A 17,254-nucleotide genomic window follows, 5' to 3' on the forward strand; every position below is an offset into this window, starting at 1 on the left:
AAATCTCGAGGATATTTACTTAAAACTTAGTCCGAGAATGTTAATATAGTCAGAGAGAAGGAGAAAGAGAGAGAAGATCCGTTCTAGCTAGATCGTCACTTTGATTAATTCTCATCGAGTAAATCTCTTCGTAGAGAACGGACGCATCCCTTTCCTTCTCTAGCTAACTCGCTCTCTCGGCGTTTAATGACAATGTTCATGTACCCTAGCGACCCATAGGATGTAGGTACGTTCTGAAAGCCGCCGTTGATTCCCTTCGTGAACTCTCTCGGTAAATATGATTCCACAGAGCGAAGCCGGCAAACCGACACTTCATCAAGAAATTACGCGTGGTCAGTTTAGACAATGGCTTCGAGTTGCTAATCAACTTAGAGATACGTTGGAAGAAAAGGGACCAGCTCCTCCATGCTTCTGAACTACCATCCGACCGACAATGAATTCCGAGAATTTTCAATATACACTTATGAATCTCCTACATAGATCTCCTACTTAACTCATTTTTAATAAATTAATGTGCTCATTCGATGAAAACTTTCTAACGAGATATTCTTATTTTTTTCTTTTTTTTTTTTTTACAAAACAAACTTAGAAAAAAATGAGTAAAAATTGGTAAATAAGTCATACTGTTTGTATCTAATTTTACTCCTGAACAAATTTCTTAATAATCTTAAATGATATTAACAAATGTCAAATATATATCAGTAATCTCTATGGTAGTTAACAATTTTAAAAGAACGTATAATACACATATATATTCGAAGTTAAACGATCGTGCGTGAGAAGGCTTATTCCGTAAGGATAAGCGCTTCTCGTAAAAGAATGTAACGTTGCGATCGTTAGAGAATGACATCGGAGGAAAGAATGAGAAAGGGGTGGAGTTTGGTAGTAACGAGACAGCTCGTGTGATGGTGAAGTGGCTCGTATATTCGCCCGAGGAAGTTAGTTTGCTGCATGGTCGAAAAAGGTCCTCGAGGTACGCCGGAGAAGAGTTGTTAGCTAGCCAGACGCCGATTTAATGTCTGGTTGAACTACTGCGAGCTCATTAAGTCTCACTGTACGTATTCTTCAGCTTGGAGATAAGAGAACGAACGGACGAGAGAGAGAGAGAGAGAGAGAGAGAGAGAGAGAGAGAGAGAGAGAGAGAGAGAAGAGGTTCCTTGCGAAAGCTTCACGTCTACGTACTCTCGTTTCTTGAGAGAGCGGAAAACAGAGATAGCAATAGAATGACGTTGTTTTCTACGATTTTCTCTTCTCTCCTCTTTCATCTCATCCATTCTTCATCCTCCTCCTCCTCCTCCTTTTCTTCTTTTTCAACGACGGAAAACACTCGATCCCGTCAGACAAGATTCATTTCACCTTTTTCCTGTTCCCCCTTAATAGCATCTTGTCTCTATCGAGTAAATAAAAATCTCATTTATCTCGAACGTAAAGCTCGACATGATCGATCAACGTGGTCGTGTCAACGGTCGACTCTGTACCTATCTTTGACTGAGAAGTGTTAAAAAAAAATTTTTCATGATCGTTTCCACGTAGAGAAATAAAAGAAGTGTAACGATCGTGACGAGGAATAAGAACCGTACGAAAGTTAAAGAGAGAGAAAGAGAGAGAGAGAGAGAGAGAGAGAGAGAGAGAGAGAGAGAGATCATAAAAAAATATTAATTCTTTATTTTCTTTATTCGACGGTTTTCGCTTTCACTCGTCTTTCATCGTAGCCGCGCACGAGCTGGTAGTTATTAGCCACCGTCACGAAGTCGACGTCACGGATAGTAATGACGAATGAAGCGTATTACGCGGTCGGTAGCGAAATTTGCATTGCAAAGGGGAGCCGAGAGACTTCGTACACGGACAGACGTTCGTAGACGTAGAAGAGACAGACGTGCAGTCACTGCGCGCGCACGAGCACGTACAGGTAGGGTTCACTAGAGAGAAGAACGTCGTGCCTGAAGCCAATGTAGAAGTCTTTGCTGTTTCTATTTTAGCGAGATATTCCTCACCGTTTCTGTCGGTAAATAATTGCAGAGCACCGGACGGACATACAATAGGAACGTAACAGCTGCCTCTTCCTCTTCCATCTCCTCTTTTTCCTCTTCCTCGTCCTCCTCTTTTCATTCTCCTCCCTCCTACTCTTGCTTTCTTTTTCTCGTGGTCTCCGACCAGACAGCTTCTGTTCCTCTTTCCACAGTTATACGTAATTCAAGCGTTAATGCCTTTAAATGGTATGAATGTATATCCTGCAAAGCGAATACATGTTACACCACAAGCAAACGGTAACAAGCTGAGTTTTCGTCGTTAACAAAATCTTCGGATACGCTATTCGGCGATACGTCGGCTTCATTGTCCCTCCTGATCCTTTCGGAAACTCGAGAAGTCTCCAAGAGGGAGACTTTCACCCTCTTACTTTCTCTTACGAGAAATTCTGTGTACTAGGTGGAAAAGAATTCGTGGAACGCGTCATCTTATATATGTATTCCTTTCGTGTGTGTGTGTGTGTGTGTGTGTATATAATATAAGTACGTTAGTAGAGAAAGGAAAAGGGAGAGAGGACACCCTTCCCTCCATTCTTTTTCTATTCGAGCTATCAAAGTCAACGATCGTGGAGTAGAGCTTTGTCGACGATGTTCCGCTAAATATCAAATTTCTTAGCGTCTAAAAAGGAATCGCTCCCTCCGAAATTCTGTCAGCACAATGTTCACAACGGTGAATCTCTTCTTCCAATATCTCGATCCTTCGTGAAGATACGTAATTTCTATCTGGTAGATCTTTAATTAGTTTACCGACGATGTATCTTTAGCAACTTGCTGAGTCGTTCGATCGGACATTTTGATTTAATTTCTAAAACTATTCTCGATGTACGAAGAAGATTTTTGAAATATCTTTTGTCGTTCTTTAAAAAACAAACAAGAGTTAACGACTTATATCTGTCTGAAATACGATGTACCGTGTGATTTGCTTTCATAGGATAATCGAGATTATCGTGCGTACAAGACCCAAGAGAAATGGTCAAGTTCGATAGAGTATTGTCGAAGTAAGGGAGTTAATTAGCGCGGTCGTGTCGATTATATCCATGGATTGTCTAGTATCGAATAGTAGAGGAGGATATTGCCGAGCAATACTGCGCGCATGCCGTAACACCGCAGTCGTGAATACCCTGATTTCTGTAGATTAATTGGCGAACACCGTGGTCTAATTACATTGTCGAACTCCACGTATTTTGGTCGTCGAGGTTGTAAGTCTCTATTAATAGTAAGAAAACGGTGCTCTTGAAAATAGACGACGGATTCATCGCTGACGGTAATAACTCGCGTGCATTCGTCGAAACGGTAAAATCAAGGTCGTGAGAAGGATTTATGAGGTGAGTGAAACATAGAAGTTCATTTACAGCCGGCTGACTCATTAAGGATCTAACTACTTCATGTTCTTTACTTCTTAATGTTTATAAGTTAAAGTTGTGGCGCTCGTACAAAAACTTTCTCTTACTATTTTATATAAGAATTTACTTTTTCTTTCTTTTTTTTTTCTTTTTTTTTTACAACTTTAATGGAAAGCTAACTCGAGTTACAAATTAAATGTTAATTTTGTTTTTTCTCTTTCCTTTTTTCTTTTCTTTTTAATTTCTGAGAGTTGCAAGTGCATTTGAAAGCATCGTTAACGTTTCGTTTGGATGTTTTATGTCGAATTGTTTAAATATCAAAGGTAAACGCGGATGTGAAGCGAAAAAAAGAAAAACGAGAGAGAAATAGAAGAAGGAAGTTCTATGATACGTTAAGAACACGTTACACGCAGTGACCACCAGCTAAAACTCCGTGTACATACTTGAATTCAGCTAGTCGTTTTCCCGTTTCTCTGCAGAAGCTCGTTTCCGGCAAACGAAACCACAATGCCAGAATCGCGGAATGTCCGGTCATCCATTTTGGTCGTCTCGTAAACCATAGCATACGGTTACCGTACCTTGTTAACGTACACGTTCTATTCTTGTTTGTATATTTAACGGGGACGATGATAACGTCTTGTAATTGTGGTGACGACTGCGTAATATGAGATTTTTCGCGACAGTAGCTGTAAACTGTCAAGATAACACGACTCTTATGTAAGTAATCGAGCATCGACTATGTTTTTCTTGAGAGTTTCATCTTCCTTTTCTGCAATTACTTTGTGCTATCCTTAATGATATTCTTATTTCTCAACTCTAAATTAGAAGTTGTTATTTTTCACTGAGGAAACATTTTGTAACAACGAAAATAGAAACTTCTTCGTCTTCCTTTTCATATTTAATTTACATTAAAAAATTAGAGTGATATAATATTTATTTTTCAATTATAGTCCGCTAATAGTTAATCGAATATTAAAATTGTCATTAAATTCTCGTTGTGAATATTTCGATGCTTCATACGAGCTAACAATAAGCTGAGCATTAAGTATTATACTTGATTCTAATTCATGCGCTTCCATTGATGCCTAATTTCGAATGCGATTACTTAAACAGATTCTATTTCGAAATATCCGGCTGAATGGAAACTATCAAATTTGTTCTGAACCCTGTTCGTTAATTAAATGGAACGTCCAAAGGATGAGTGAATTCGACCAGGTGCACTCTGACGAGACGACAATGATAATGCCAATGTGATGAGCAATTCGTCGAAGCGTTCGGGAAATCGCCATTTGCGGTTCGTATACGTTTTCATGAGACATTCGTGAGATACTATTTTGTTCGTCATATGAAATGTAATCATTTTTGAAAAAGATGATACGGATGAATAATTATTATATATCATACATTCGATACTATTCTTCTCATCGTACGAGGATGTTTTTATAAAAAGATACTTAGGAGATTATTAAAAGATACTTATTTCTTATTCGTGTTGGAAGAAACTACATAGAATCTTTCAAAAGAAAAGCAAAGAACTTCGACCTTTAGAGTTTCACAAACAGTGATGTCGTTGGTTCAAAATAAAAAAAAAGATAAATCGAGGATGTGCAAAAGAAAATGAGGGAAATGCACTGGTCACGTTGCACCCTGTGCTCGCTCCAGGGGTACGAGGCCTCCTAGCAATAAGAAGAGACTCTCTGAGCTAAGGATCTTCTCTATGACCCTTTGCAAAAGGAAAGGTCAGAGAACCCCTGGAGATAGGTTCGAGCTAGTCGACGAGCTTCTACGACGTATCGCAGTCTTCTTTTTATACCACGAGTCGACATAGCCTGCACACGGAGACTTCGACTTGTACGAAGGACTAGCGAAGGGTTGCCTGTGGAGAAGAAGGACACCGGAATCATACTGACATCACATACGTAATACGCGCGGGTCACCGCGTGTTTTACCATCCCCTTTATCCTACTCTAACCTAAGCATTAAGAGAACTTGAATGGTAGCGAGCAAGTAACCCTACCCGCCTAAACCTGCTTCGCATAAACCACAGGAGATCCACTTTATTAGAGCCATAGGTAGATACGATTTGGTATAATGCCTGGCATACGTGCAACCTCGGGTTCTGTGTGCTGCCTCTCTCTCTCTCCCCCCCCCTCTTTCTCTCTCTCTCTCTCTCTCTCTCTCTATTTATCTATCTATCTATCTTTATCTCTCTGAACTAGAGAGAATCGTATGCAAGACACGTAATACCGATTTACGTATGTTTTAAGACTGGTTCGCATAATGCAACCGATCTAGCGTAGGTATAGAATACTCTTATATATGTTCAAAGGCCTCCGTGATCGAGCACCGAACTTAATTATGAATCAAAGGTCTTAGCGCCTTTTACTTTATACGTTTTGCTAGTATTTCGTAAAGAGGAAAGTTGCATTCAACCGATGGCACGGAATTCACAAATGTCATTTGTCTGGATTGTTTTCAAAACTTTCGCTTTTTCCAACGTGGTAATCGTCTCTTAAGAAAAAAAAAAAGAAAGATATGCGTTTTGGTATAAATCACAAATAAAATTCTAATACGGACGAAAAGAAACGAATCGGATACAAAGCGTCTACCGGACAAACCCTCTTCTAAAATGTATAATTCATTGTCAGAGCAATGCGGAGCAACTTCCCAAGTTTGGAATTACATGTTAAATCGGATCGCTTCATCACGGTCTCCTACTCTGGCTATAGCGATCTATATCTATATCTCGCGAGCGTATTGCACACCATCAATTTCTACCGTTTCTGCCCACTATATCGAACGTATTTCCAATGTACTTGGACGGAATGTGCCTCTATGGAACGGAGAAAGCGAAAGAGGATGGATGAATGGAAGGAGAGACATTCGGTTGCGTTAAAACAGATCACTTTTGCTTTTCATTATTACATAACGTTTATCTAACCTCATTATTTATTCCTAATTATTCCAACGCCGAGACGGCGAGACGATCAATCCTCCTAATAGGAAATAACATAGATTTTATCGGACAAAACAATTTTTCCAAATTTGTCAATAATAATATATCTTCGATATTGATAGTTTTGATGTAATATATATGCTCGAAAATACACATATACAGGTGATATCCGATGATTCAGTAAAAGGAAGGAACTTGGCTCGTATCGGACGACATTTATCCAGGTCAAAATGTGGATTTGCATCGACTAAAGCCAGAGCATGGCACTATGACCGCGATCGTGCACGATGAATGCCTCGCCTCATCCTCTCTTTCTCTTCCTCTTCTTCCCTCGTATCGATCCATCGAGGTGTCGGCAAAATACACCAACATCGATCTTTCTCCTCCCCAAAAGGGTAAAGACGAACGATCCCTGTTTATGCTTTGCATTTGGGACGTTCCTAGTGATAAAGGGGAACGTGCTCGATGTTTGCGAAAGTTTACTACCGGGCATACGTTTTACATTCGCACACATGTACGGAGATCTCGAATTGGAATGGCGAGGAAACGATTTGCAAATAGAAAATATGGAAATTTCGAAGATTGTTGTCATCAGTTATGTAAAATTTATATATATATATATATATATATATATATATATATATATATTCGTAAGAGAGAAATATTTAAAATATAGAAATAATTTTTCCATGAAATTAGCTTTACACAGAAGATAATAATAAATTCGTTCAATATCGAATGTAACACTCTTCGCGTTAGTACTAAACTAGAAAATTATGCAACAGCCAGGAAGACGTAGGAATCGTGTACCTCACGGAGATTTTCCTTCTCTATTACGTAATTCTCTTCACCGGTGAATTTATCATCTCGACGTGTTCTCTACGACTACGGATTTGAATCGCCAGTCGGATAATCGGTCTTACTTTCGGAATTTCACGCGGATAAAGGTCGAGAGCCGAGTTTGCGTCGTGGAAATCGTAAGAGTAACTTTCGTAACTGTTTTTCAACGACGACTGTTCGCGCGAACCTTTGCTTTTGCTCCGCCTTCTCGGTTAAAGATACAACGTTCATAGCAATTAAAATCTTTTAATGGAGTATTAGCATGACGGGAGATACGAATCATTGAAAAATAATCGAACCGATGAAGACTTACAGATATATGTATACGAACGTTCGTACTACGGTCGTAGATTCTTGAAGAAGCTATTAAGAAGACAAAAGGTCTGTAAAAATAAATCTTTAAACGTCAAAGTAAAAAAAAAAGGAAAGAGAGAGAGAGAGAGAGAGAGAGAGAGAGAGGGAAGAAAAAAAAATAGAGCGAGCAAATGCCACCTCAAGTGGAAGAAAGCATCGACCCTTTTTTATGAGACATAGATTTAGTTCTTGGCTCTCGTCGATGAACCTGATAGCCGTCGTTGCTCGCTCGCATTTCGACACGCACGCGACGCACACTCTCTAGACGTAGTTGGTCCCAAGTGGTTGGGCTTCGATCGAAAACCATTTGAGCGGTCGATCGAAGCTCGCTCGAGCAAACACGAAAAGTAACTTGATCTCTTCGAGATGGTATTACCAAATGCATCGATTTAACTTTCAGCTAGCCCTTCAATAAAGCCTTTTCTCTATTTCTAAGCCTTAAGACGAATTGGTATGGATTCGAAAAGTTTCGAAACGTCTTTTATTTCATTTCTTTTTCCATTCTCATTCATTCTTCCTTTTTTACCGATCACTTCTTCGTGGTATTCGCATGGACATATACGTGACTCGCGTGCCTGCACGAAGTAACGACATACCGACTTTCCACGTTATCGTCCAACAAACACGGAGAGGAAGCTTTCGATGTTCGTGCTACCGTTTCTCCATTCGAGAATTTTAAAGCAGAGTCGATTCAGTTATGGTGAAAGAGAGAGAGAGGGAGAGAGAGAGAGAGAGAGAGACGAAAATACCTATCGTTGCTCTTTCTGGCTTTACAACATGGAGACGGAAGATATTTTTAAGAAAATACCTATTTCTTCCAAAAGATCTTTATACCCTCGTTTTCAATAATTATATTATATATAAATTCAATATATCAAAGAAATATTTACATTCGCTCGATCTTAATTTAAACGATATTCCGATTGATTGAGAAAGATCGAGAACTAAAGTTTAAATCACCGATCGTAATAATACCAATGAAGGCTAGGCTTCCTCCATTTCATGACGATGGAATGGATTTTTTCGAGGCGCTGAAGCGCGACGCTGCTGCGACAAGATTTACGCGATATATCCGTTCACGGTAGGTGAGTCGTGGTTGTTTTATTCGACGAGACCGAGGTAAAGAGAGCGAGAGCGAGAGAAAGACCAAAAGAGAAAGAGAGAGAGAGAGAGAGAGAGAAAGAAACGGTATAATGCGCACAAGCGCGTATTCTCCCCGCGCTTATAAGTGCATGAACAAAGGAGCTTTATAAACGCATGCAAGTACATACGAACAGAGGCCCGGTGCAGACTGACTCCGTTTGCTTTCCTCTGTGCGTTCTGTGGCTTGCTAGGAACGATATCCTACGTTCTATTCTCACACACATTCTTACATTACGTGTCTCTCTGCGTATACCTTTGTATACATATGTGTGTGTGTGTTTAGTATTAACGTAGACAGTAATACGAACGATATCGTGCGGTACGTTGTGCGTTTACTATCACGAGAAAGGGTAGAAGAAGAAAGAAAGAGAGAGGGTTAACACGGCTTACAGAAAGTGCTTTCCTCAGCAAATGCAGAGAACCAACACGAAAATCTTTTCGCGTTGCGTAAGATTCTACCTCTGCACCCTTGGAATATAGGTTGATCCTACTTTTACGAATTAATTCCTTCGAATCTCTCCTTTGTAAAACGAGGATACGATAAGTGAAAATTTACATTTCCCACAAATGCGCTATGTAATAAAATGCTCTATTGTTTGTGATAACTAATTTTTTCCCCTTTGGTAACGTTAATGGTATTTAGTTAAGGTTATACGTGTATTTGTTTCATATGATATCATTTAGAAAAAAATAAAAATGGAAGAAAGAAAAAATCTGGAAACCGGTAATTCGTAAAGTGGGAACTACCCGTATTTGAAATGGGTAACCACTTATTTCTAGATTATTCGGAATGTTACGCTCGTTGGTCGCGCATTCACGTAACTATAAATTTTCGATCCAAAGTACGAAATAAATGTATCTTCGAAAGATTACTTTCTTTCTTTTTTCTTTTTTTTTAATTCGTCCCAAATGTATAACTCGAAACTTTCTCCACGTTCTTTCGTTTACAATTACCTTGAGCAAATATAGTGTAAAATTGGAGCAACAGATGCGGTATAATTAAAAATGCAATCACTGAATTTTACAATGTGTTGGTGAATAGAAGGGGGAGACAAAAGGGAAAGGAAGAAAGAGTGAATGAGAGAGAGAGAGAGAGAGAAAAAGAGAGAGAGAAGTAGAAAATGGGGAAGGTAAATATGAAGCGTAACTAATATAAAAAAGTCTACTGCAGTGTAAGGATATTAAACGTTAAATAGGTGAGAGTGTAGGGATCGTAAAGTTCTAGAAAAAAGGTTTTACCTCTTTCTCGTCTTTCTCGTTGCATTAAAAATATGCGTCATTCAGTGCATTTGCGCGTGTGCGCGAGCGTGTGTACAACGAGTCACGTTGGCTCGTTACGCGACGTATACCACGTTCGCAGTTGAACCCGCTGCGTTTCTGTTATTTAATTCTTGGTTTTATCTTTTTTTATATTTTTTTTTATTATTTTATTTTTTTATTTTTTACTTTTTTTTTATTTCACTTTATTTTTTTCCCCATTTTCCACGTCCAATATACAGCAGGATTGGATTGTTGTTTCGCGCCAAACTTGTTAAGAATAGATACCGAACGTTTTTATAGAAATCGAAATTTCGAAAAATACGAACGAAAGGTGTGCAATTAATTCATGTATACGGAGACGATCGAAATTCGTTTCGTGTAATCGCGTGCGAACGCGCTTCAGAACCGATCGCTCGTTATTTGTCGCGCCATAATTTCGCCGCTCGAAGAACGAACGGTCGCGGTCGGTGTAATCACGATCGATCGTTGGACCGTGAAATTATAGTAATTAGCGCCGATGCTTGCCTTGGAAACTGGAATTCGTTTTTCATCGGACGCGTTAAGGAGGAAATCGAATTGCGCGGGTATTACTTTTTTTTTCTTATTTTTGTCTATCCTTACTTTTTTCTTTTTTTTTTTTTTCCTTTAGAATCACGTATCTTAATCGAGTTGTTTAAAAAAATTTAGAACGTAGGCGAGATCAAACGTATTGATTTGTCGTCTGTCAAAAATTGATAAATTTTATTATTCGGTATAATAATAAGTTCTGTTTTATTAAGTTCAACAATTTTATACGAATATTTCGAAATTTCGTAGGGTCTGAAAAATCAAACGATAACTCTGTAGAGAGAAAGAGAAACGGTACAGATCCTAGCAATTATTCTCTCTCTTTAATTATTCAGTTTATGTAGCAATTAATGCGTTTTCCTTCTGACTTCCTTTCGAGGACGAAAAAAGTGAAGTAAGTCTAACAACTCGAACGACGATAAGACTCTTCGCTCTCTCGGTAACTTCGTTTCGCTGAAACGATCTAGAACGAATTCGAAACCGATCCTGTGAGAAACTGAACGCGAACGATTTATTTATTTCATTTCGAATCATTTACAATGCCCGTTCTTGGTTATTTTTAACGTCTTTATCGTTATTCTAATGTGACGTTGCTCGGATCGCTAGAAAATCGTTTCATCTAAAATTATGCGTGAAACATAAACGATCGGTGAATCGATCGGAATAATAATCGATAGGACGGAAGGTATAGGTATTTTTAGCCGAAGGTCGAGAACGTAATTGCCGATGGCGTTCACGATCGTTGCTGACGCGATCGTCGAGAGTAACGTTTTACGCCTCGAGACGTCGAAGAATGTACGATGCAAAGTGTCGGTGATGTGAGAGGAAGAAAGAGAGAGAAAGAGAGAGAGAGAGAACGAGAAAACGAAAGATGGTTGGCGAGCCCTCGCGTAAAATACGTTCTCTGGCAAGTCGACGGCCCGTAGGAAGTATCGAAAGACCGCCAAGTTCGAGGAGCTTAGGTTCTTCTACGTGGAAGTATGTACTTGACTGGAGTCATGACGATACGTCGATGCGTTGCTTTCGATCGTGCTCCTTGAGCGCTTCGTGTTAGAGTAATCGATCAAACTAATCTTATATAGGATCAAAATTGCTCGAGTCAGATTCTTGCGTGCGTGCGTACGTACGTGCGTGCGTGTGTGTGTTCGTACGCGCCTATGTAGATAGAATTTTCTTTAATAGTTTAAAAATATGCAGCGGTTATATTTACATCGATCGTTTCGTCACGGAGTATCCTTTCCTTTTTTCTTTCTATCTTAAGACCAGAAACGTTCCTCGAAGGAAACACAAAGTCCGTAAGGAAGTCGAACGGAAAAGTTAACGTTCGTTCGTTTGGCTCCCACGAAGGCACGTTGAGTTCACGTCTTCCTGACCGCGGTGTGGGTGTAACAGTTATTCGAATATTTCTTGGAGGTCTCATTAATTATGCAACGGTTGCCCCCGTCACGAGCCACCTAGACTCTCGATCGAGGTAATCGCTTGGCCTTAATCGTACGGTCGATCGATCACCACTGATCGCCGGGAAGAAGGAGACGATAAAGAAGAGATAGTAGCAATGAACTTTGCCCTCGCTAGTCTGCTCGACCCAGACAACCTATATTTTATATACCTTTTCAAAGTATTTTAGCGAGAGACCGGAATGATTATTAGAGAGATTTAGGCCACGAAGAAAATACGTAGACCTATAAGAAAAATGAATATTAGGCGACTAAGGTAAGACCGACGAGAAGAAGACATTATTTTATCGACGTTCGTTTAACGTACTCATCGTTGTTGAAATTCTATCTCTAGATCCGATCCGATCCGATCAAAATCGATTCTCCTGGTAACGACATCGTTCCTCTGTATAAACGCGAAGCGGGAGCTGCGTTTGACAAGATTGTCATGAAACGCGCTCACATTCTACTCAACGTTTACTCGTCATACCTAAGTTTAAGCTGTCTCGATCTCGTTCGAACGATCGCGATTAATCGCTTGGACATAGCTGAGAATGACAACGCGATCGATTTCGTGGAATATCTTCTTTAACCACGTTGAAAAATCCGACGGATTCGATTCTCGGCAATTCGATTCCATTTTATGGTTGAAAATAATTACGGGATTCCGTTCGAAACCGGCTAGGAGGATGAGAACGAACGAGAATGCGAAAAAGGATTGGATCGTTCGATGGGAAATAAAAGTATCGACGAGTCTACCTCCCCACCCCTATCTTCGACATATCGACGTTTGGCAAATGAACGGTCACGTAAAGCCACTGTGATCGAAAGCTAGCCACTTGTCTTTGTTCCTTCTTCCCTTCGTTATCCCACGACCTTTTACCGACTTTGCGGATACTTGCTCGTTGAAACCTTGGAAATAAAAGGAAGGAGAGTGGAAGACCGAGGAAGAAAAAAATTCGAGCGGTAACGCACGGATGTCACTAATGATAATGGTTGCAACAGAGAACCTAGACTGATTATTTTCTATCGTATAAAAAGAAATTCAAGGGACAATGAGTATTATTTAACTTGTCTCGTCGAAATTACAATTTCTGACGGAAATAAAAGATCATAAAATATCATTAAATAATATATCGAAAGATTCGGAAAAAGTTATTAATAGAAATTAATACTCATGTCATATCTGCGTATAAGTATTTGTGTGCGGTGCTACGTACGTATATCGAATTTTATCGAAATATATTCTAGATAAATATTTTTTATAAACTTCTGTTGCTACGATTTATCTAACAATAAGTTAAACTGACGCGATAAAAGAGGACAGGTTTGGTCGTTGCTGACGGAGCGAAAGCTTTAATGCATCGATCATAGATCAATTTTTTGACATGGTAAGGATCAAGAGTAATATTTTTCGCTCGCGAATAACCTTGCTCATGGCACGTAGAGCATGGAAGTGAATCATCATCGGTCATCGGGACTGATCGGTTCGCTGACACATAGCGGCAGGATACGTTGCTCTCTGCCTAAATGAAAATTGACGTGATCACGTCAGTCTCGACAATTTTAACCGTTGCATACATCATTCGGAACAACATAATTATTTCGATGTACATTCCATACATACCATCGACCTAGCCTATTTTTAAATATCGTTTTATCATCAAAATTCGTTAACAACGCAGAGATCGTTAAATCTCGTTAATAACAATGGTGAAAAATATTACAAAAGAAATAATTTTATCTCGTGTTTCGTTCACGGATCAATTTCTCGTGATAGAAAGGAATGGAATCGATTTTAAGTGCTAAATGGACTTTGATTTCGATCTTGGAATAAGTCGAAGCAAAGACTGAAAATAAAGCTAGAAAAAGAGAGAGAAAAAGAGATTTTAATACGATCACGAGCGATGGATCGTTCTTAATCGAGATGTGATCATTAATCTACAAGATATTGTCTATATAACTCATATTGGATTTGCTAATATCGATCACTCAAATATCTTAAATGTTTAGAGATAACAATGGCGCGTAAAAATAAACTCGAGTACGTCATTTTCTCTTCCCGTCTGGAAATAAGGGAGATTGATCTGAATATTTAGTTTCAGTAATGGAAAAACTAATAATATCGTTATACAGAAGTTTTAGGGTAAAGTAATAGTGATAGGAAAGTTAGACCAGTCACCGAGTTACCAAAATTTCCATCTATTCTACGAGTAATCGCACATGGTAATGTACTTTGAAACGGAACAGCTTCACTCTCTCTCTCTCTCTCTCTCTCTCTCTCTCTCTCTCTCGTCAATTTATTTCTGGTCCTTTTTGAGCCAACGAGCGAGCTTCCACGTACCATGAGTATTACGAGATAAACCGCTTTGGTTAATCTTCCTCGATAGGTACCGTCAACTTTCCGTGGATGGTAAAAGTTCGACGAAACATCGCTTCGTAATGCGTGCGAACGTCACTTCTCTCTCTCTCTCTCTCTCTCTCTCTCTCTCTCTCTCTCTCTCTCTCTCTCTCGCTGGTACATTCAAGAGTTATTTTGATGAAGCATCGCTGTAACCAAAAAAGGGGGTCGACCTTATCTTTTTCATCCCTTATGAACGAGCCAGAGATTATCATCTTAAGAAGGCGAATCTTTATGCGCTGACTTTCGCGAATGTAGTTTAAAATTTCTTAAAGTACCTTTAACTTTCCTACCGTGGCTCGTTCTCGGTGCGAACCTCTCGAGTTGGGACGTGACGTTTAGCGAGTACTTTTTCTCGACTTTATAACACCATGATTTAGCATTGGCGAGGATACTTCGCAGTGTAATTTCATTTTTGGCTCGACGATACTATGGAAAAAGGAATGCCTCCATAGCTCCAAGTGAGATCATTTATTACCATTATTTCTTACAATTCTTTTATTTTTTCTCTTTTCTCTTTTCTTTTTTTTTTCTTTTTTTCTTTTTTAATACAATCCAATTCTCCTAATCAGCATGTCCGATTTAAGTTGCTATAATACTTTTTTCTAAAACAAATGATAATAATGGAAAGTACGAAGAAAATGAAAAATGAAACGAAGCAAAATTTTCTGATGCATTTCTGTTAGGTGGATGTAAAAATATCTTTTTCTTTATATTTAAAATTGGCTTTGTTTGAAACGTTGTATCCGCGCATGCTCATTATCGACCGAAATATCGTGGTTTGTGAGCGTATATTCACTAACGGAAGAGGTATACAAAACTAGATCCTGTTTTGACCGACATTCTCCGAGCAACCGACCATAAAACGTAACGAGTCTCTCGTTTCCATTCACGGATGTGCATTCGACGGTCGTTCGCGTCCTTTCCGATGCGATAGGAGGCGTGTAATAATCAATGTATGTTGTTTTTTATGTTACAGGTGAGACTAACAAAGGACGTGTTGAAATTAACGAAACCTCCGGTCGTTATCACGATCAATTAGCAACGTGTTCGAAATTTTCTTCGAACTTTCTTTCTTGTCCTTCGCTTATGCGCAATCGTGAGTATTAAAGAAAAAAAAAAAAAAAAAAAAAAAAAAATAGAAATAGAAGCGAAAGAAAAAAAAAGAAAAAGAAGAGAGAGAAAAGGAAATAAAAAAACAAAAATCATATTTTCTATATAATAAGAAAACATTAGCAAAATCTTTACGAAAGAATCAATTCGCTCATCCTGATATCTTCGTCTATTTATCTTTGACCGTTCTTTTCCGTTCGATTTATTTTTCCACGTTGCTCTTTTTCCTTTCTCTACGACGACGACGACTTTCTCTTTAAATCGTTCGCCCATCCAAAGGAGAAAGCTCACGATCTTCGAAGCCGGTCTGGAGTACGACGAATGCGCGCGCGGAAACCGTCTCCGTCGTCTGGCTGAACACAAAATATGTTAATACGATCGTGTATCCTAATCTACATTTTATGCGAACTCGCGGATTTGCGATTATAATGACAAAGAGATACACGTTCTCTCTTTTGCAAAGCTACGTCCTTTCTCTCTCTCTCTCTTTTTTCTCTCTTTCTTTTTCTTTTCTTTTCATTGCTTGCGTCCTCGCAATCCGCCCTCGAGTTTTGTCGTTCGTTGCCTTCCTTCTTCGGAAACTCGAGATGCGCAAACGATACGCGAATCGAGGCACGCACTTTCTCATTTGCGATTCAACGCGCGGTCGGTCAAGCTCGTATATATATCGAAGTGCAAGCACTACCGGCTGACTAAGCTTTCTTGGAAAACATCATTGAATCTCTAACCGAGTGTAGACTCTCAGATTGTGAGGGACACTGGATATTCTCGAGACTCTGGAATCGATTAATGCTTCCCTGCGCGTCTCATGGCCGAAGATCGAGCCGACTGCTTCTTGCACCTCGTGAGACCGGCGCAGACGTGAAGAGAATGGAATCCCGTAGAGTTACTACCTCTTCTTCACGATCCCAACATTACTCCCGCGTACGAACAGCAAACCCGTTTCCTTCTCTCGGCCCGAAGATTTTGGATCGTGTTAGCCCCATGAGCAAACAGTTGAATGTTTGCCTTTTGAGACTACTTGTTATCGAAATTATTTTCGTGGTTTTATCTAACAAAGTATTATACAACGAGTTAAGAAAAAAAAAAAAATTATGAAGCGGATCGATCCATTAAGAAATGAGAAACGTCTCGAAAATAAAGAGAAGATAGAACAAAATTAAATGAGCTGAGCGATTAAATTAAATTTATAAAAAAGATTCTATAGTGATTCTTGTTAGTTCTAAAAGTGAGAGTAAACCGAAGTGTCTCGAACGTTGAGACACGTACATATGTATAGTTAGGAAATAATCGATCAAAGATAGAGAGACGGTAAGAGTGTATCTACTCTGTAGACATATTTTCCGCGAAAACTATTCACCGTCCGTTAACGAACCATTCCATGCACTTCGCTAATTAAAAGTTTGCCTTTTTTCTGTCTATTCTCAAACACCGATACGAACACACGGCTTTCTCTCTCGCTTTATTACGATGAACGGATATTCCGGGAATGCGACGAACGTTTAACCGCTTCGTCGCGCGAAGAAACATGCTGGTGTATTATCGTGTAGGTATTTCTAGCCTAAACATAATAACACTCGAGCGACGTCGTCGTCGAGTATACGCTGTACAAGGAGGTACGATCGTGTCGTTCTCTCTCTCTCTCTCTCTCTGTCTCTCTCTCTCTCTTCTCGTTGGCTTCTTGCCGGCCATTCACCCTTCCGTTTTCTCAATGGAAAACACTTTCGCCATCGTTGCGTCTGGCTTGCCATTCATCGCGTCTCAAGAGTATTAAATCGAACACCGTTTGTGCTTCGAACATTCATCGTTCATAA

General features: G+C 39.4%; 1 protein-coding gene across 9 annotated transcripts in view; it reads left to right on the forward strand.

Annotated features, from left to right (window-relative positions):
* The window catches only part of LOC122627249 (fat-like cadherin-related tumor suppressor homolog), a 290,885-nt gene that overhangs the window by 23,441 nt on the left and 250,190 nt on the right, over positions 1-17,254 (forward strand). The window contains exon 3 of one of the 9 annotated variants that reach the window (XM_043808257.1): positions 15,307-15,426. The exons of the other annotated variants lie outside the window; for them this stretch is intronic. The gene's annotated coding sequence lies outside the window, so the exon portion shown is untranslated. The remainder of the gene's footprint in view (positions 1-15,306; positions 15,427-17,254) is intronic. 9 annotated transcript variants of the gene reach the window in all.

The sequence above is a fragment of the Vespula pensylvanica genome, chromosome 2 (assembly GCF_014466175.1).
Source record: "Vespula pensylvanica isolate Volc-1 chromosome 2, ASM1446617v1, whole genome shotgun sequence".
NCBI classification, from domain to species: domain Eukaryota; kingdom Metazoa; phylum Arthropoda; class Insecta; order Hymenoptera; family Vespidae; genus Vespula; species Vespula pensylvanica.